This window comes from Anomalospiza imberbis, chromosome 14 (genome assembly GCF_031753505.1).
Source record: "Anomalospiza imberbis isolate Cuckoo-Finch-1a 21T00152 chromosome 14, ASM3175350v1, whole genome shotgun sequence".
NCBI lineage: Eukaryota > Metazoa > Chordata > Aves > Passeriformes > Viduidae > Anomalospiza > Anomalospiza imberbis.
The window spans coordinates 1,536,095-1,556,970 of record NC_089694.1 but is presented as its reverse complement, the minus strand read 5'-3'; the positions used below and the strand labels follow the sequence as shown (position 1 = coordinate 1,556,970).

Genomic DNA, 20,876 nt, shown 5'->3' with positions numbered 1-20,876 from the left:
AAAATATGAGAAATGGAAATATGTTGATGATTAATGCTTATACTTGATCCTATGAAGTGAAATCCATAGCATTTAACATCATTTTGAGGTCAGAATTTCTTCTATAGAAAGAAATCTATAATAGAAGATTAATAGAATAGAAATCTATAATAGAATATTATGGATTTCTATCCTTTAGGAGTCCGTATTAGACTTCTTCTGTTGTAGATCTCTATTCTATTAATATAATTAATTAATTAATAGAATAGAACTCTATATAGAAGAAGTCTAATACGGACTCCTACAGGAGTCTGACTGGTGGGAACTGTGTTCCAAGCTCAGAGTGTCTGGTAGCAGTAAAATATTTGAAAGGAGAAGGATGTATGTTGGCATGGCAACACTGCTTAACTCATATTTGTCAAGGCCACTGTAATTACTTAGCTGAAGCCACAGGTCACAGGAAGAATGTTATCAGAACTAAAATTGTTCCATCTTGTCCTCAACTTCCAGGCCAGAGGTTTCTAGATAAATCAAGAAGTGCAGTTTGACTGGAGGAACTCGCTCTCTCTTGCCTTGGCCTCAGCAAAATCTCATGTAAGTACCCTTTTGATCTTGTGTGTTCTTGATGCAAATTGCAGATTATTTTGGTGAAAGTGTCTTCTCTTATTTACAGCATGAAATGTCTGGATATGAAAAGTGGATTGTTTACTTGTTTGAGGTGCCACTTTTGAATGTGTTTCAGAAATCTCTACTCAATACCTGGGGCCAACCCCGTATGACAGCGGGTATTAGAATATAAATCAGTACATCAGAATCAAAAAGGGGTTCAGGAGGGATCATTCAGTACAGAGCACTGCCCTTTCCTGCATTTATACAGAAAGGTGGAAGGAATACCTGTCCATTTGGGGGTTGAAAGGACTTGATGTAAAACTGGAAGGTGAGCAGAAGCTGGATTGCTGCTAGGCTTGTGTTCAGTCGTGGTTTAACTCATCTGAAAACCAAGAGCTGTGGTCTCCCCTCGTCACTATTACAGCTAAAAATTGCTCTTGTCAGCACAGGGGTTTGATTTTTTTGATCAAAGTTGAAATTACCTGATACCATTAAAGACAGTTCATTGAAGATAAAGGTTGAGAATTTGCTCTCACGGTTGTCATGTCTTTCAGTAGGAGAAATCAGGAGTTGTTAATATTTCTGCCTCTCCAAATCCATTTAACTTGCTTACAAATATGGAGCAGGAAATATTCATAGATTAAACAGTGATAATTAATTAAAATTCTAGTTAAAATAATTCAAATTATAGTTGGTGTTAAAACGTTTTTTTTTTTTTTTGACTTCCTGAAGTTGTGTACACGGTGTTGTAAAATTTCCCGTGTGGAATTTTGCATGTGGGCTATAGCACCTACTGTTCCTGATAAATGGCTTGTAAAAAAATGGCATTATGGATTTTAATGGTATTTAAGCTTTATTTCTATTTTCTTCTTGGATTTATAGTGTGCTTCTTCTATTGATCCGTACCATTAATGCCGAGATATGCTACATTTATTTTCGGAGAGTGATCGAGCTGAGTGTGGTTTGTTGGCATTAACTGGGGTGGGCACAAGGAGAAGAATCTTTGAGCAGAAGGAACAGATCTTTTCAATGAAAAATTTCTAGGGAATATTTCTCTTATAGTATAGATTTTAGATACTAGTTTGAGTTACGAATAAAGATAGAGCCCAGAAGGAAAATTTTGCTTTGCTTCACACGGATAGATTCTCAGGTGGTAGAAATAGGCTCAACTCCTTCCATTTCAATGGACTTACACCACTTCACAGTGTCAATATGGGGAAAAAATACCACTTCCATCAGCCTTCTAGAGAAATGATCCAGTAATTAATCTGAGTAGCATTCTCAAAATAAAAATGTAGAAATATTCTTGTTGGAGCAGAAAAACAGAATAGCAAGGTTGTCTGAGCTCACACCTTGCTGAGGCTACTAATTGAAATTGAAAAATCAAAACAATTTACAAGAAAGCAAAAGCAATTAGCAAAAGAATATAACAACAGTGAAGTTTATCACTTGGAAATGATCTTATTTGTTTCTCAGAAATCTTTATGGATGAAATGTCCTTGGAGGTGTTTCTTTTGTAATTGACTCGTAGAGTTACCTATTAGCGTTTGGTGGTAATATTTCATCTTGCTCAATTTGCTTAAAATGAGGTCCCAGGGATTTTGTCCCAGGGCTGGGGTCAGCCCTGGCACCTGGTGCAGCTCCCCACGTGCACCATGGTTTGAGGGACAGCACCTCCAGAGGCCACGCTCTTTTCATTGCCAGTCCTTTGCTCCTGCCTGAGCTCTGCACGAGGACTTCATCCTCCTGCAGCAAAATCAGAGCAGCCCTTGGACGGTTGGTGAGGGAAATGGGGAGAAAGGAACACCCACTGCAGTGTGTTTGAATAAATAAAATGTTATCTTCAAACCATCAGCTCATCACCCATCCTGTCCATTGTGCTGCTGCCTGGAGATGCTTGGTCAATTCCTGGAAAAATCTGGGCTTTTGGGCTTGTTTGTTTTCTCTATTGTTCCTAAAATGGTTTGCTGTTTTCAGTATTTATGGCTTGATGTCTGTCTGACTGTCATCATTATCAAGACTTGTGGCTTATTGCTATTGGTATAAAAATTTTTATTTTCACGATGGGATAATTTAAACTGGGAGGTCTGGGACCCAGGCTGAATGAGCGCTCCATTCTGAAAGACTGCAGTTATCCCATCAAAAGATGGGTGTCTCTCAGCCCACAGGATCCAGCTGACTTTTGACTGGACCATTTCCATGGATTGTGTCCTGCTAGAAGTGCCTCTTAATGAAAGAGCTAATCACTAATAGCTTACTGGAGCTCTCCTGTTTTGCTCTTCTTCTTGAGGCTGCAAATCTTATTTCAGAAGTCCAAGGTGACTGTAACTTCCATTTTACATTATATTATTAAAAAAACCCAATAAATTACTCCTACTAGTAATGCTCAGCATTTAAAGTTTCATTGGCTAAAGAGAGCTCCATTGACTCAAAGCAGCTGGAGATCCCTTCTTACTTGGCTGTGATGCTGTCAATTAAAGGTAAGAATGAAATCTTCCTGACCCAGGACTTCCACTGAGTTGTACCCAGTTTGTAGCTGAGATTCCCAACACAGGAGGATGAGAATACAGGGTTTAGACTGCACCTTGGGATTTCAAAGATCCAAGTCTTGGTAGCAAAGAATTAAATCTAGAGTTCATAGGTTACAAAGCTTAAATTCCCCTGCTGATTTGTTGTTGTTGTTGTTGTGGGGGGTTTTTTTTGGTTGGTTGTGGGTTTTTTTCTGGGGTTTTTTTTGGGTTTTTTTTTGGTTTTTTTTTTTTTTTTTTTTTGTTTTTTTTTTTTTTTTTTTTTTTGTTTTTGTTTTTGTCTAAACGTTTCTTCTATTTGCTTTGTGTCAGTGAGAGGGAGAGAGTGGCCCCTCCTGGGAGGTGAGATGTAAAGGTTTGGACCTTTTTCAGTAAGGCAGAGCTCAAAATTAGGCCAGTGAGTGTTTAAAACTGTCTCTGTCCCCCATAACTGCACTGCTTCTGCCAGCATTTCCCTGGATCTGTGTCCTGTTAGCTCATTTCTCCAAAGCGCCTCTGTCTTTCAAGAGGCTGCTGAGCAGAATTGTGCATTTCTGCCTCGTGCCCAGGGGCAGGATATGAGAGTCCACCTCCTGGGGCCGATCCAGACAGTGCTGGGGGTTTTTGATCCTGCTCTGAGGGGATCTTCGTGCCTGGGAAGGGCTGTGCACATCTCAGCCCTGCCCAGGACGCCAGTGCCCATGCACTGCGCTGAAAGTTGGTGATGCAACAGTGAATAATTGCAGGGTTGGTGCCCTTTATCTGCCCTTTGGTCGTCCTGTGCCTTCATTGTCAAAAAATGTGATATTTTCCATCTCGGCATTAAATACCACAATGTGTTTGGTATCAGGAAAATGCTGCCACTATAAATTTATTATCTACATTGTGATTAACTCAGCTGAACTTTTATTCACCATCCTGATCATGATCTTTTAAAAGAAACCACTTCAAGCTGAAATAGGTACAAAGAAGAGCTATTAATATAATTAGAAAATAACTGAGTATGCAATTTTTTTCTAAGAAATTTTCTTGTTCACGTCCCAGTTCCTTGCACATACCAGAAAAGCTTCAAGTGTTTCAAATGTGAATTTTCTTTCTGACATGTAGATGAAATTGCTGTAACAGATTTGCCTTTTTTTCTCCTACAATGCCTTTTATACCTGTTCTTACTTATCTCACAGTAGCACTGGTAAACAACAGAGCAGTGTGGGATAGGTGTGATGTCTCCTACAATAACTGCACTCCCACACAAGTCATTTTAGGGTGTGCAAAACTTGTTCCCCTTATTACTTCATCTAAATCAATACTGTAATCTGTTTTGTTTGAGAGACGAAGGGCATAATCCTGATTATTGTACTGTGTGGGCAATTTATCCAGTGATTTAATAAATATCACACAAAATCAAATTTAATGCAAAGGTAGAATTCAAACTTGACATGGTTATTGAATATATACCTCCATGTCAAGTGGAATGAGATTCACCTGGCAGAGACAAAACCAGGAGCCAGCTTTGTGGGCAGTGAGAATTTGGAGGTAGGATTTCAGTGAGAGACAAAAGCATTTTTCAGCCCTTAACGTGGCCTGCTCTTTGAGAGAATCTGGAGAATCTTTGCATGTGTCTCTTTGTGGAGAAACTAGAAGAGGTTTAGTCTGTCACTGTTGGACATGAAATGAGTACACAGAAGCTTGGGAAGTTCAAAGGAGAAAAAAGAGAAAGTTTTATTCACACACCTGGTATTTCTAGTATTCCAAAGGTGACCATGGATTGGAGGATGGAATTACCACTTCTCCAACCACACTGGTCCAAAGACCAATCCATCATTTCTCTCCACCCACAGAGAAATATGTAAGTTATTCTATTTCCACATGAAATTGTGTGGGAACTCTGACTCTCAAATATGTAAACATTATCAGAAGGTTAAAGAAGTTTTACGGGAACTTTAACACTTTCAAAAGTACTATAAAAGAAAACTTAACACTTTTAAAAATCAGGGCAACATTAGTCAGTTCTTTTGGGACAAAGTAAATGAATTGCAGTCAAGAAATCCCATAATTGTACTGTGACTTATAGGGAAACTGCCCGGGGCTTCTGTGACCTCTGTTTCTAAGAATGGGGGTTTAGAGTAATAATTGCATTAGCTCATACACACTATAGATAATTAATGCATACATAGGAGGCAAAGAAAAGATTTTGTCCCTACTGCCCAGTGAATGTGAGCCATAAAACGATGAAGATCACGAATGCCAAATTTGTACTGGAACAACTGGGAATTAATTACCCATGTGTGCTCTGTGTCTGAACCTGAAAGGAGAACTGAGCAGTGTCCAAAGTGTCTCAGACTGGGGATTAGCAGCCTGGTGGCTCAAGTGGAGAGCAGGGAACATTTTCTGTCTGCAGATCTGCTGAGCCACCACTGCAGGTACTTCACCAGCCCAGGAGGGTTCTCCCTGCTGAAATCTCTGTTAACACAAGATTGCTGTGGGCAAATGCTCATTTCTGTTTATCTAACTACTAATAATGCAATTAATCACCGATAAAATCATGTTTCTTCTTTCTGATGTAAGGTTTAGTAGAGAATCGTGTGTTTTATTTTTGTTTGATTTTAAAGAAACCTTGCAAAGTGCATCTTAAAGAAAAAAACCCACATTTTCCCCCATGATTAATCCACTATTTGCTCCTAGCTGCCACTAACCAAAATTTGGCTTCTGTGGCTGATAGCAAGCAGAAAAGAAGTGTCTACTCTGAGTGAGAATTAAGAGAAAACAATTTTGAAGAAGTAAGGTTTTGGCAGTGAGTCTTCATGTCATGCTTTCCTGGCGAAGTCTTAATAAGAACCTTTTTTCAGAAGCAAGCAAGTGGGACAGTGGCCTGGGCTGGCACAGCTGGGGCATCCAAAATGCCCTGAGGGAAATTATCAGCTTTGGTGTCAATACTTACATGAAGAGCAGATGCATCTTTAGAATCTCTCTATATTAATTACATTAATTCTCTCTGCTTCATGTTTTTATTTTAAAATGTGGTCTTTTTTGAGTAAGTCATTCTAAGGGCAACCCTTTCCAGGCTCACTGTGTATTACATAATATATTATGGGTTTGGCTCTCACAGCTCCAATCTGAACTTGGGCAGCTCTTAAGAAAAATCAAATTTCTCTCCTTGTGTTAGGAAGTCTCCTGTCCCTCTTTCCTGCTCAGCTGTCCATATTTCATGCCCCTTATTCTGTCATGATGATATAATTTGAATTTTCCTTAATTTAAATTTAATTTCCTTAATTACATTTTCTAAATAAATTTATTTTTCTTCATTTTTATTTCTACATCAAAAGCTCTTGTAATTTTTTTTTTTTTTTGGCATAAATTTGCAAATTAACTTTTACTAACCAAAAAAAAAAAAAATCCCCAGCAATGTTTTGTTTCCTCGACTGGGCAGGATCAGATGGGACAAGGGAAGGGAGCAATAAGGGCTGTGCTCAGCTGAAGTGACAAATGCAAATCCTTCTGTTACCTTGGATTTAAAAGGGCTCTCCTGAAGGGTGACTCGAGCAGTGGCTGCATTACAGTGTCAGGTGCAAAACTTTAATGGAGAGAAATTGCCTCAACTAATCTATTTGTCAGTAGGGAGGGGAAGTAGGAAACTATATATAACTTCGATGCTGAAAGGTTTTGCCCTTCTCCAAAAGAATAAAATAATATAGCACTGAATAATGGGTTTGATTCCAGTTTTAAATTAGAAATCCAATTTGTTCTTATGAGCTCCCTACTCCATTTCTTACTGCTCTCTCAATTCTGCTGGGTGACATTGGGAGATAAAGCAGAATTTACAAGACTGAAATGGGTAAATTTTTCTTAAAGGTAGATTGAAACATGTCCAGAATGATGTATTATAAATTGTATTGCATTTATTAATAAATGCCAAGTATCCCCAGATAAGATAATTAAGTTTTATGCTTAGAGATGTGTTAAATGTAGATGCCAAATCAATTCTTTTCATAATTAGTGTTACCTGCTGTAGGAGGTGAAAAATGGGATTTTTTAACCCATCTGAATGCAGTATTGTGTTATGGCCACGCAGAGGAACCAGAACTGGCAGGGGCAAAAAATGCTGTTAGTGATTTCTATCATTTGGAAGCACTCTCAGAAAATGGTCTCCTATAGAAGTGCTCCTTAATAATTTATCTCTGTTTAAGTTGGGATTTGTCTGCTGTGTTGCCTGCTCATCACGCCCCAGGGTGGGAGGGATGAAATGACTCAGGCACAACTGAGGTTATGAAAAACTCTGCCAAATGGCACTTCCACAGCTTAACTTTAATGGAGCAGAGATCGTCTCAATAGTGAGATAAGTCAAATTTATTGCCTTCTCCTGAAATGATTTTTTAAAGGAAAACAGTACAGAAAGAGTCCAGCTTCCATCTTTCTGTTCTGAGAGTCCCATTTGCATTCAGAGAACTGAAACCTTGGGTGGTGGCTGGAAAGTGAAGTGCAAACATAGAGTCTGGCAGCAAAACATGTTTGGTACAGGAACATTTATTGCTTCTATGAAAATGGAAGTATTTACAGGGAATATCCCAGGGGAATAATATTTTTTCAGTTTTGAGTTATCAGTACTCTCTTGCTCACGGGACTTCAGAGTCCTTCATTACCTGCTGTCCATACATCACACTCTTGCATTTGGTAACACAAATTAAATGGATTCCTTTCTCTCCTCTGCCTCATACAACCTTCACCCTCTTCTCATTGCCTAAAATTTCCACTTGGAAAAAACATCATTTCAAAATGTGGATGCCATGGAGGTACCATTGAGTCCGAACTATTTGTTATCAAAGACTTCACCATTTATTATGGCTTTAGTGTTGTTTATTATTGTGTAGAGGACACTGCTACAGGGACAGCAGTGAAAACGTGGGGACAATGACAGCACCACAGCCAGTGGGGTCCCTGGGAGCATTTTCCAAGTCTCCAGCTATCAGTTCTTGAGGCACTGCCTGAGCCAGAGCTGAGCTTTTGTAAATTTCTGGGTGAAAAAAAAAAGTTTAAATTTAAATATTTACTTCCCTTCACGGGCACTCTTTTGATATTGATGCACAGGAATTGTCACAGAAGGATTTTCCAGGTGATGCAGACCAGCATTCAATGACAGAGCACACATTTCACCTTCCAGAGGACACAGTCTGTACATGAAATTGCAGAATGTTATAGTTCAACAGGATATTAGTTTAAGAAGTGAGGTGAATAGAGGGGGTGTGATGAGAACCTCTCCATGTTTTTATTTAAAACACGTTTTGTCTAATAGCACAGTCTGTACTCCAGTGCCTGGGAAGGGAAGGATGTCATTCCCAGGGTAAAGAGGGACAGTGCTCTCGAGCAGTGCATGGAAAAGAGGAGGGAATTCCTGGGTGATTCAGGATGTGTCTGCAAGGCCAGGGACAGACAAGTGCAGATGTGTCTGGAAAGAAAGAATTCAGGGCCTTAGCAAAAGGCTGTTGACTTTCTTTCTCTTGATGTAAGAACACCTACACTGGATTTGTCCTCCTCTCCTCCCAACTGAGAAGTAAGCAAAGCCTCAGAGCACTGCGAGCTGTGTGACTCAGGAGCTGGAGGGGTGAAGGATGCACCTTGCAGCCAGCATGAGGGTGCGGTTTCCCCAGGCTGCAGAGGAAGCCCTGGCTTTCCCCTGAGCCCCAGTCAAGCGCCAGGCTGAGCAGCACTCCCCTTGCAGGGGAGCAGCAGCTCCTGCCAGCATTCCCCCTGCCTTTCCAAGGCTTTGCTGTGCTCCCCTGCGCGCTGGGACCAGCCCGGAGGCTGGCACAGAGGGCACACGCGTGCCTTAAGGAAGACACTCTTCACTGATGGAATTACCCTTTTCCAAGGCAGAACTGAATGAAGTCCAGCATGCCCAGTCAGAATGCTGCACCCTGTGCCACCTTCCCCTCCAGAGACATTTGGCACTCTCCAGAAGGATTTGCAGTCATGGAAATCCCAGAATGGTTTGGGCCGGCAGGGACCTTAAACCTCCTCCGGTTCCCTGCCATGGGCAGTGCATCCTGGTGGAATTCACTGTTTGGAGAATTCCCCATCAGTGCCTTTGCTCCTGCAGATGAATTGTCCTCTTTGCCTCACTTCCATCACACGTGGGTAAATTCCCTCCTAACATGCCTAAGATGACATCCTTGCTAATATCTGCTGTGCTTTGATATGTCCCTCCTGTAAATTATTAGCCTTTAAGTGCTGGCAACGTTAGCATATTGTTGCTGTAGGCTAAGTGTAATTCTTTTAATCTTGATGGTAATTTCCTGGTTAAATATTTTAAATAAATACATTTAAATAAATAACTTTGTACAGGGAATATTAATCATATCGCTTTGGCAGCATATTTGGATATTGGGTTATTTCTGACTCTCTAGTTTTTAACTTTGATATTTGGAGTCTAATTTGGCAAAGAAGATTGTGCCTTGTTAGCAATCATGTATCTTGATCAGCATATTTAGTTTCTACTGATATCAGTGCACAGAGAGAAAAATGAGGCAGGGTTTGGAATTCTGTTCTTCTCCGTGATCATCTATAGCACTGAGGGATGACAGGGGACTCTCTGCTGTGCTCTCTGGTTTCAGGGTATTTTAAAACACAAAACTGGGGCAGAAAGGCAGGTTTTATGCCAGTGCCTTTCACCTTTTAAAAGTAAAGGTGAATAGTTAGATATGGCTGAGATGTTATTTACATCCTTGTGAACTGCAGTTGTAGCACAAATGCTTTTATTATATCCAGGACACTCCTGAAACAAAGGGATTTCATCTCCATTTATGCCAGTATTCACAGAAACTTGTTTTGATGATTCTTGGCACACTTTCATTGATTTCAGTGCAGGGCAAAGAAAACCAAACAGCTTTTCAGCAAAGAGCCAGCTAGAGTGGAAGATTGTTTTCTCGCAGACAATGACAATAATCAGCTTTTAAATAGTCAGGAGACAACCAAGGGATGGAATCTGAGTTTAATTTACTTTTGGCCTTGGCATGGAGGATTTCATAAAGGGTGGAGTGAGGAGTTATGAGTGAGGGGAGTTCATTTTACCCTGGGTTTTTGGTGCTAGTGCAGACCTGCTGTGATTGCTTTTCCTGTTCCCTCCACGAGCTCCTCACAGTCTTAAGGCTGACCTGTAAAATGTGGAGTTTTTCCTGCTTGGAGAGGTTTCCTATGCAGAAATGGTTTCTTTATACTCATTTTAGACTTCTAAGGAAAAAAAAAAGTACGGAAAGCCTTAGAATTTCCATGGAGAATTTCTGGATGTTTGCCCCTTTGTACCCCGCCTTTGGGAGCCTCTCTGAGGCTGGCTCTGTTTGAGTCTCACCACAGCCCCAGGGTCATGTGGAGCACGGTAAAATCTGGGTTTGCAGAGTCATTTGTGCTGTTTTCCCACATTTTAGTGCTCTCCTCATGAAACCTGGTGGAGCTCAGGTTGCTCCAAATGAATTAAACTGGGACACCATTGAGATAATTTCTTTTTATGGTACCATTGCCCAGATGTGGAGCAACTCAATGTTTTAAGCTTTGTTTTTTCACATAGCAAAATGCTAAATTTCCCTGAATGTCACAAAAAAAAAAGTCATCCTACTGGAGGAATTGAGCACATACATTGCATATTTTTATAGATTCCATAGCATTTTGCTATTTCCTCTGGCTTAATTTTAAGTCTTTTTCATCTTTCTGTCCTATTTTTCTGGCTTCTCTTTTTGCCCTGTCTTTGCAATAATGCAATTTGAATTTCTAGTACCCTTCCAATGAATGTTTCAGAAAAACCCTATACTTTGTAAGGTCATAATGGAAGTTCTTTAAAAGTTAATTTTAGAAAACCAATTTGTTTCAATCAGTTCTGTATAGATGACAATTTCCTTGGCTCTGTGTCCGCTTTACAAATATTCATATACAATTATCAGCACTTACAGTTTTCAAATAATATTTGTTCTCTTTGCCCCTGTTCCCGCTGCATGGAAAGCCTGAACTTTCCTGTTGGGGAAAGTTTTTATTTGTGACTAATTCCACACTGCCAGAATAGCAGACTAAAATACACTGTGAGGGAGAAACAGAGCAGGGAACCTTTCAGGAGCTGTGAAGAACAACTGGAGAAGGTTTGCACAGCATTTCACTCTGAGCAGTGGATGCCTTCCAGCAGCAAAGTGCTGGCTCCAAGCTCTGTTCTGCAGTTTTCAGTTAAATCAAGGGAAGGAAGCCAATAATGCTGCTTTTTATAAAACTTTGAGAGTGTTGAGCAGTGCAGAGGAATGAATTGGAAGAAACATCTCGCTTAGGATAAAAACAGAGAGGGAGAACTTAAAAAACAGTGGGAAACTTAAAAAATCTGTTGAGCCGAAGCCTGGGACAGCTCCAGGGGGGAATAATGAGAGGCCAAGGGAATTCTGTGCCATTCCTGTCCCTCTGGGACTGACTCCTGGGAATCCTGGAGTTCTCAGTCCTTGCCCAGCAGATTCTGTGCAGAGTGAAGCCAGCCTGGGCTGCAAGAACCCAACAACCCCACCTAGAGAAGGGGTGGAACTATTTTAATTCCACAGATAAATAAGACCCACAGCAGCACCCTATTTATCTGATTACTGGATATCTTTTTTGGCATTTCAAGGGCCTGTGCCATGCTCTCAGCACTCTTGTTCTAGCTGGCACCTGCTCTGCCAGGATCCAACTACAGCAGAGCTCAGAGAGAAACTGCTGCTGGATGTGAAATAGGGAATTGTTAGGAAAAGAGAATTGTTACTAATTAGGTAATTGTTAGGAAAAGAGGATTGTTATTAAATAGGGAATTGTTATGAAACAGTTGTTATTAAATAGGTAATTGTTATGAAAAAGTTGTTATTAAATAGGTAATTGTAATGAAAAGATAATTGTTATTAAATAGGTAATTGTAATGAAAAGATAATTGTTATTAAATAGGTAATTGTTATGAAACAGGTAATTGTTATTAAATACATCATACCAGAAATGCAGACTTTTCCTGGTGTTTGACAGGATTCTGGGCACTGCAGCATTAATTAGCTGCTGTCATTAGGCTGCTGCCTCTTGCCACAGTCTGACAGCAGAAATGCAGCAGTTCAGAATATGGTGACATCAAAAAAGCATTTGGGTACAGCATTATTCAGTTTTGAAAATGGGTTTTGGTAAAGCACATTTAAACCCACCCAAGCCATATCTACAGAAGTGATTTAAAGTCTGTATGAGTCTTTTCCCATTAATTTTTCATGAGACAGGCAAAGTGGATAAATTATCTTCAAATTGGGATTTAGTTGTCTAAGTAACTTGTTACTTACTCAAACTTTTAATTAACTAAACTGTTCTCTTTATAATTCATATTGAGCAATTTCCTGCAGCAGTATTTTACAGGTGAAAATCCATGGATTGCTGATTTACTGAATGAGAAATAAAATATGAAGAGAATGACTTGTAAAAAGATTTTAATTTATTGTTTTTCCATTTCACTTGAGGATGCCCTTATTTTTTGTCTGTACAATTCCAATTTTTCCTAAAGGCATTATGTTATGAAAAAAATGACATATATACCATCACTTTCTTAAACTGTAAAGTTATTTAAAGAAATTTCACGATATTCCTCATGGAAGAAAAAACTACTCAAGCACCAGTTTTGAGGGTTTTATTAAGATGCCAAAAAGAAATATTTTAGTAAAAATATCACTAGTATTAAAAAAAAAATCAAGAAAAAAACCTTGAAAGAGCAAAAGTTTGAAGAAGTCTTGTAATGACCCAAAAAGAAATGCTGGTTCTTTGAAGGGGAATATCAAAGCATCTCTTCTTGTGATAACCTGTATTTTCCTCTTATTTTTTTCATCATTAGAGATTTTTTAATGTACTTTCTAATGCATTTCTGCTGCTTTACATTGCATTCTGAACATCGTTTATATTTCCAGAAGAACCTGAAAATTTTCTCTGAAGTGGCTTTTGAGATGCACCCGAATTTCCCTCGTTCTTGTGACAATCTCAAAAGGAATGAACACAAGCCTCCATGAACAGGGAAATTTCCCTCATATTGCTATAAATTTTATATCCATTTTGTTTCATAGAGTGTTATCAAAAATGGTCAGTGTTATATCACTCCAGTAAGAGAAAATTATTCATTTTTGCCACCTAATCCTGCCTAATCCTTTACCAACGTACCCTTAAGGCAGGGCTGGTTGGATTCTTTGGGGGTTTCCGTTTCCAAGGTCTGACATTTCTTTCTGTAATTTAGTTTAGACTGTCTCCAGCTCCTTATTACTTTGTAAATATCAGATTTGCAAAATGCATACAGAGCTTTATAGAAATGTGAACAACTTAAGTGTGTGTCATCCAATAATTCTATCGTTCTCTCACACTTCACCCTTTGGGTTTTGCCACTGTCTGAATTTCAGCCCTTCTGGTTTGCCCATTTCTCCTCTCATCCTTCTATTTGCTGACTGTGAATTTAATATAATTTTATAACCCAGACACCTCTCGTTGTCACATTTAGCAAGAAGCCCGAGGAGAATTTGGGTGAGGAGGAATCTCCAGAGGTCTCCAGGAGCAGCCTAAAGCTGCACTGCAGAGCCCACAAGGAGAAACACCAGACCTTTGTTTCTTGTGGAAATGATGATTTTTAACAACAGGGAAATTTCAATCAATCACATTAAGCTCATAATAGTGCTACCTGGAGACTTCAAATTGGGGATAAATTGAAATCATTTTTGATATATTACTTAATTTAGAGTTGGAAAATCAGGCAAATTGGACATTATTATGATAAAGAAAGAGTAAATAAAACATTGTTCTGTGTCAATTAAAAGACTATGTAACATTCTTAGCTGCTAATAATGAAACATAATGCAAATGGTGTAGACTTTTAAAAATTATTCTCCAAATTCTCTCTATACCAGCTGAAGAACAGATAATGGCAACATCAAATATATTTTCCTTATACTTTTCTTAATGCATTTACTACTGTAATGACTGTACATTTACACATTTAGACGTAATAAATAACTTTAATTTCATAGAAAGATGGAGCTTCCACTTCAAGGTGGCATTTTTTAAAGCAAATAAATGTAATAGATTTTTGTGCTTGGTTTATTATCTAAGTGCCTCTTTATCTATTAAATACTTGACGTGCCATTTGCTGCTAAGTTATTGATAATTGTATAGACATTTTTATAATGACACAGAGCAAAACACAATTGTGCAGAGTTTGCACGGGGCTGGTTCAACATAAAACATATAATGAGCTAATGGATTCAAATTAATCACTGAACTAGTGAGGGAAAAATAAAGAGACTGGCAAGAAGATGCCATAAAAGTGTGCTCCCTTCAGTGCTGGGAAGGCTGCGGAGGAAGGAGCATCAGTTCTCAGATGTTCATATCCTTTGTGTTTGTTTCTTTTTGAGGACTTTTTTATTTCTGCAGGAGTTTTGCTCTGGCCCCACTCTGTGCTCAGAGAGAACATATTTCAGACAGCACAAATTTTGAGCAACAAAGTCAGCCCTGTTTCAAAAAGGGAAGAGATGTAAGGTGTAAATAGATGTAAAGATGTAAAGGGAATAGACGTGGGGTGTGCAGTTTTTCTTTCACAATTAACTGAATATAACCACTCTAAGTGTATTTGTTTAGCTTTAGACTTCAAAGTGCATTGGTTTATTCTGAAATGCCAGTAGACGGACAATTACTTTGATATATCAGGAGAGAGGGCTGGACTGAACAGCTGAGTAAAAGCTGATGCTATCTGTGACATGGAGGAAACAGGATGGATTTTGATGCTGTGCCCCACCAGCTGACACATTTTATTCCTGTTGTCACCCACCTCTGTCTTTCAACAATTATGACCAAGGAGGCAGAAAAATGTTGATTTTCCTTTTGCTTTCTGAGCTTTCAAATTCTTTTTGCCCCGGGCAAAAATTTCTTTTCCTTAGTGTCTGGTTAATATACTGTGCTAACAAAAACAAAACAAAAAGAGAATAAAGTGCAGTGGGGGGGTCAAGGAATTAAAGCACCCCCACCTGTTTGTGGGTTTTCCCAGTGAGTCCTGATGTCCTGATTTCCCTGTCAGCACACCCAGAGCAGCTTGGGCCAGGGACTGAAGTCCTGAAACCATTCCCAAGTCCAAACTCCAGCACCTTTCGCTGGAGCTGCAAGGAAACAGCTACAGCTTGATTAAACCTCTTTAGGATTATATTTCAAGTCTACAGCTCTGAAAGTTGAGTAATAATATAATGAGTAATTAAACATGTGAATTAAAAGGTGAGCCTGACACCGTGGGCTGAATCTGTTCAGGTTTTGCAGATTGTTTGAAAGGGAAAGGTCATTTATTAGCAAGATCTTTTTTCCTCTGTTAGGTTTCAAAAATCAAATACCAGCCTAAGAAAGGGATAACTTTATAGCTCGCTTCTGGAATGAAAACTACCATTTCCAATTGTATCTGAAATAATTTCAGTAGTGAGTGTAATCACACTTAGTCATCTCCACAGGCATTTTGTACAGGTTGGAGAGTCTAGAAAAATGTTTATGTTGATAAAGGAAAATAAATGCCATGTCCTACAATTGCAATATTTCATCCAGATAAAATATAATAATGGGAACAATATGGGATGAAAAATATGAAAAAAATGCATCTTCATTATGACAATCTTGAGGGTACCAAACAGAAGAGAGCATTTTAAAAATACCATATCCTCTGGATTGCTGCAGTGTGTTTGACTCTGCAGTGGCACAGTGTAAGGGTTTGAAAATTTGATGTGATTCCTTAAAACTGATTGGTTTGGGATATTTTCCCCTCTTTTTTTCCCTCCCAGTCCCGTGTGGGATTTTTTTCCAGGAAAAAAAAAAGCTGGAATGACAAACTCAAGGTGCTGTTCTGCAGGTCCTGGCTGGCTGGTTTGACCTGCGCTGTGAGTTTTTGTAAGGGCATTACAGTAAATCCCCACATATGGCTGGGGTCACCTTGACCTTGTCTTTTCTCAGGGGTGAATTCTTTCAGTGGCACCTGGGAGAGCTGTGGGCATAAATTGGGAATACCAATGGAATGATGGAACCTTTCCTCTGCCAATAGAAACTCTGTCAAAAGTCTCCTTGGGACGATTCCTTATAGTTGATGCATTTCACTAAGAAGTGAGATCTCTATTACACTGAAATTCCCTCCTCATAGTCACACCCATGCTTATTACACATACCAGAGGGACACAGGGCAGAAGAGGTTCTAATTTTCACCTTTATTTATATGAATGGAGGATACTTTTTAATGCCAAATTTTGCTGAGAACAAACCCAGCAACAAGAGCTTTCTGTGTCTGAAAATAATTCCTGTAACTTCAAAATGCTCAGTCTGTTACAAAAGAAATAGAAAAGTTCCATATGAATAAATTCCAAATTTAGGAAGAGTTGTGACAGCTGAATTCCAAGGGAATATGGTGACTTTGTATTTTGCTTCAGTTTTTGTTGTGGTTTAACCCCACCTGGCAACAGCCTTGCAGGATTTTCTTTCCTGGAAGTTTGGGAAATTTGCTTTGTATATCAGTGATTCTGTGTGAGGTGATTGCACTGTGTGACCAAATTGCTCATATTCACTGAGCAATCCAGGTAAATCATTATATTCTCTGCTGAAATTGTAGCTTAGAATTAAGTTAACAACCCTCTATTCAGACCTCCCTCTGCCAAATGCACAAAGTCAATTTGGCACTGAGGACAGCAAACATTATGACTGGGTGTCATGGAAATTTGGCTGCACAGCAGAGAGGTTCCTGCAGCTCAGTTTCACAGCTCAGGCCAGGAGCTGTGGCTGCAAGAATTGAAAATCTGCTCCTGGTTTGGTGAGATGATCTGCAATCCCCCCTCAGTCAGTTTGATGCCCAAGCCAGGAGAGCCCAGTCTTCCATCAGTTTATCAAATAGGAATTAAATTCATCTTTAATAAGTTCTGATGGTGGTGATGACTCAGAACATCTGGCAGTTAATTGGCTCTATGACTTCTGTGTATTTTAAAATAACTTGTAGTGTGATTTCATAGACAACATCTGGATTTGGAGTGCAATTTCAGTGGTGTGTGCTGGATCTCATTCATAAAACATCCACGATGGATATCAGTGAGCATAGGAAATTAAAACTCTGATGACTTCTTTGATGTTGATTTAAGCTTCTACTTTTTATTGATGGGACAGTTTGTGTTTTAATAATTTTAGGTTAGCATCAGATTTCTACATGATCAGTCACTTGTGAAAACGAAGGGTAGACTGGTGTGTGGTATTCTTGGAAAACGTAATTCTCAAGCTTTGCTTGTTCATACAATCTCGTCTCCTTCAAGACCACCACACCTCAGCAGAAGAAGTAGGAGAGTTTTACTCTCTGCAGGCACTTCTCTACTATTTTTCAATAGCTCTAAATTTAGTCAGTAAGGTAAATAAAGTCATACTGTAAAAATTGTGATGATAATGATAAGTAAAAAATAATCCAGCACCATTTTTAGCCCCATCACAACCTAGTGATTCCTACACTAATTCTTTCACCTGCATTAGTACTTGTGTTGTTGTTAGTGAATAAATTTTTGTGGATGCAATCTAACACAAGATTTATCCATCCTTACAAAAATACAGCTCGTTTCCTCTTTGGCCCTTGCTAGCCCCTCGTGTGTAGGACAGGGGACAATTGTAAAGAGAAAAGCCTCCTCCAGCCTAGGGAATGGATGGGAGCACTGTTAGAAACAAAACCAATTTATCAAATGGCCCAGATGTTCACTGGGTGTTAATAATGATCCTTTTTATTTGGATGTTGTTTGGTATTTATAGCTAATTAATTCCCTTCTACACCACCCAGCAATCTGCCTTTAGAGAACAGAGAAAACTGATGCAGATTGAATTAGAAGCTGTTAAATACATAGAAAAAGTCAGTTAATTTACTGTAGAGTAGTTACTACCAAAGCACTCAGAGATATTTTCAGGTGTTTTTTTTCTGTTATCGTGTCTTTATTTTTTTTAATTTTACTTGAAGTGCCGAGTATAAAAACTTTCACAAGTTACAGAAACTCCTAAAATATCATTTGCTTATTATTAACTTTGAAGAAATGGAGTATTTTCAAGGTCAGTTTAAGAAACTGTTTCCACTGTTAACACTGAAGTGTTGCTGTACAGGTCATGTTTTGTAGCACATGCATTAAAAATCTCTGCTAAAGGAAATCCTTTGCTGTTTTCCTCTTCCTTTCCTTTGAAGGGAGTAGTTTTTGCTTCAGAAAAGGAGAATTCTGGCATTGTCACTCGAATGTAGTGAAATGAGGAATGCTGGTTTAGGACACAGCCTCCCACTGGAGCTGGAGATAATTTAGAAAAGATTTGCTGAATGTTTATTCACAGAGCACAGGTCCCAGTTGAACGCCATGGTAATATTCTGCATATGCCTTCCCTCCACAGGTTTTGGAATTTAGGTTATAGAATTTTAGAATATCAGTTACTGTTTATTTTGGAGGACACTACCAATTAAATCAAGTTAACAGAATTTTTATGGTTTCCTAATAGGAAAAAAAAACCCAAATTGGATGCTTGAGCAGTTCTAAACGACTTTTTTTTGATGTTGTTGTTGTTGTTTTTCCTTCCAGTAAACTTTTTGAACTAATATAAATTAGTTCAGTTTGGTGCTTCCAGTTTTTCTAGAAATTGCAATTTGGTGGGGACTAATATAAATTTTTTCTTTGATGTGGTTATTTCCAACTGATGGATTTTCTGCTTCTTTTTATTCTTAGTTCTTGCTTGCTGTACATCCTTAGCAGAAGCACTTTAGGGTAAATGTTCTACAAAGATTGCTACATTTATACAGTATTGTGAAATGATGTCTTACAGTTTTCCCATTTTTTAAATATGTGATAAAACTGCTCATATGAGTATTTTGGAACCTTATTGTTTGAAAGCATTTGTTAATCTTTAGAGGAGTCTTTCTTGCCATTACAGATAACAGATGTAAGGGACAGGAGGCCTCGGTACTGATTTGGTTTATCTGTCGTGAGCCTCTTTCAAAAATCATTTTTGAGGAGCACATATGTGATTACTTCTGTTGTGATATCCCTGGGCAGATGAGGTGGGCGTGGGAAACCAAAGCAGGAGAGAGAAATCTGCTGCTGGGAGATTCCTGCCCTGCTGGCCCCAGCCTTCAGCCCTGCTGCCCTGGGGGGATTGGCCTGGCAGAGCTGGGGCCTGGCACCTGATTTTGCTGCTCTGCCCTTGGGTGGAATGGGGAAGTGTGTCTTAAAAATTAAATTTTCCTAGAGTCCTGGAATGGTTTGGGCTGGGAGGGACCTCAAAACCCATCCAGTGCCACCTCTGCCGTGGCAGGGACACCTCCCACTGTCCCAGGCTGCTCCCAGCCCCATCCAGGCTGGCCTGGGACACTTCCAGGGGTCCAGGGGCAGCCTGGATTTCCACCTCTGTGTCCTGCCCACGGTCAGTGAGACAGCACCAGCAAGAAAATGAGTCCTTGTCATCCCCTGCATGTACCAAAATGCTTTTAACCCAAGCACAGTCCTTCTAGCTCTGCTCATCAGCAAGGAAATATTCAAATGTTATTCCAGAATTCAAATGGCAGGTTGTTTGTTTGTGTATTATTTAATTCTCACTGACTTTAAGGCAAGATAATGTTTCTATCTCTGAAGTTTAATAGCACAAGTGGGTGTTAATTCTGATAGAGTTCAAGAGCAATAAAATGCTGCTAGAATTCCACTGAATAGCAACCTGCTGTAAATTTTAGTCATGCAGTGCTAGTATCAAACAGAATGAGCAGCCAGGCTGCAGATGAGAGATTGAAACCACTTTGAACACATCTCAATTGGCAATCATTAAAGAGGCATTTCTACTGATTTTGTATCTGGTATTCAGACAGAATTCCTAGTTCTGAAAATGTGGAAAATAAGTGGCTTTTATAAGGTAGGTAGTCTATTGGATTGGATTGTAACTTCAGTTGAAAACACCTATCAAGAATATAAGCATGAAGAAAAATGGATTATCTCTATAATTCTCTCTGAAAACATGACCCAATGGGAATTTGTAAACATTGAACTACCTGCAATCAATGGAAAATGTTCTGCAGATTTCAAATACCTCATTACTTTTATTTCAGGGCTGATATTTTATTTTATTGGGCTTCAAGGTTTCTACTCTCTGACCAAATATCAACCCAGGGAACCACTGGAAATGTCATCCTGACTTAGAGAATGCCATATTTTACTTAGAAATGTACCTTTCAGTGAGTACTTGAGTCCTACTTGTGTGACTCAAGTGAGTATCACAGCGGAAGGGAATGAAGGTTAAATTCAAATACTTGTCTGAAAGCAGCCTTGAGATGAAAGCAGGATGGGGGGTTTCCATTCAGTGATCTGGAAGTGTGGAGAATCATGGAAGAAGTGAATACAGGAAAACAAAATACCAAGAAGTGCTTCTCTTTTCATCCTCTTTTAGCGTGTGCCTGAGTGGGTTTATGCTATTGTGAGTCAGGTGTGCTGTCTAAACGAGAACCAGTATTTTTCCTTGATTTTTCTACATTTAATACAGCATTTTCCAGAGCTTCCTGGTCACGGTTTTTTGTTCCACATCCCTTTTAATCCATGACCTTTGAAGTTGGTTGGCCAATTTCAGCCAGATTTGAGGAGATCCAGATCTGGGGCGTGGGGTCCCGTGGAGGTCGGGATGCTTTGAGCTGACCCCAGGGCTGTTTGTGCTCCTGGCCACGCTCCGGAGCTGCTGCCTCTCCTGAACCACGAAGCAGCAGCCGGCGGAACCCTCACTGTGTGTGAAGCT

At 39.4% G+C, this 20,876-nt stretch overlaps 1 long non-coding RNA gene across 3 annotated transcripts in view; it reads left to right on the top strand.

Annotated features, from left to right (window-relative positions):
• The window catches only part of LOC137482228 (uncharacterized), a 36,719-nt gene extending 20,550 nt beyond the window's left edge, over positions 1-16,169 (top strand). For 2 of the 3 annotated variants that reach the window (XR_011003934.1, XR_011003935.1), the window contains exons 2-3: positions 490-573; positions 16,071-16,169. This is a non-coding gene — a long non-coding RNA (uncharacterized lncRNA). Of the gene's footprint in view, positions 1-489; positions 574-697; positions 1,200-16,070 lie in introns of those variants that run through there. The other variant, XR_011003936.1, reaches the window with a different exon arrangement.
• The last annotated feature ends 4,707 nt before the right edge of the window (positions 16,170-20,876 follow it).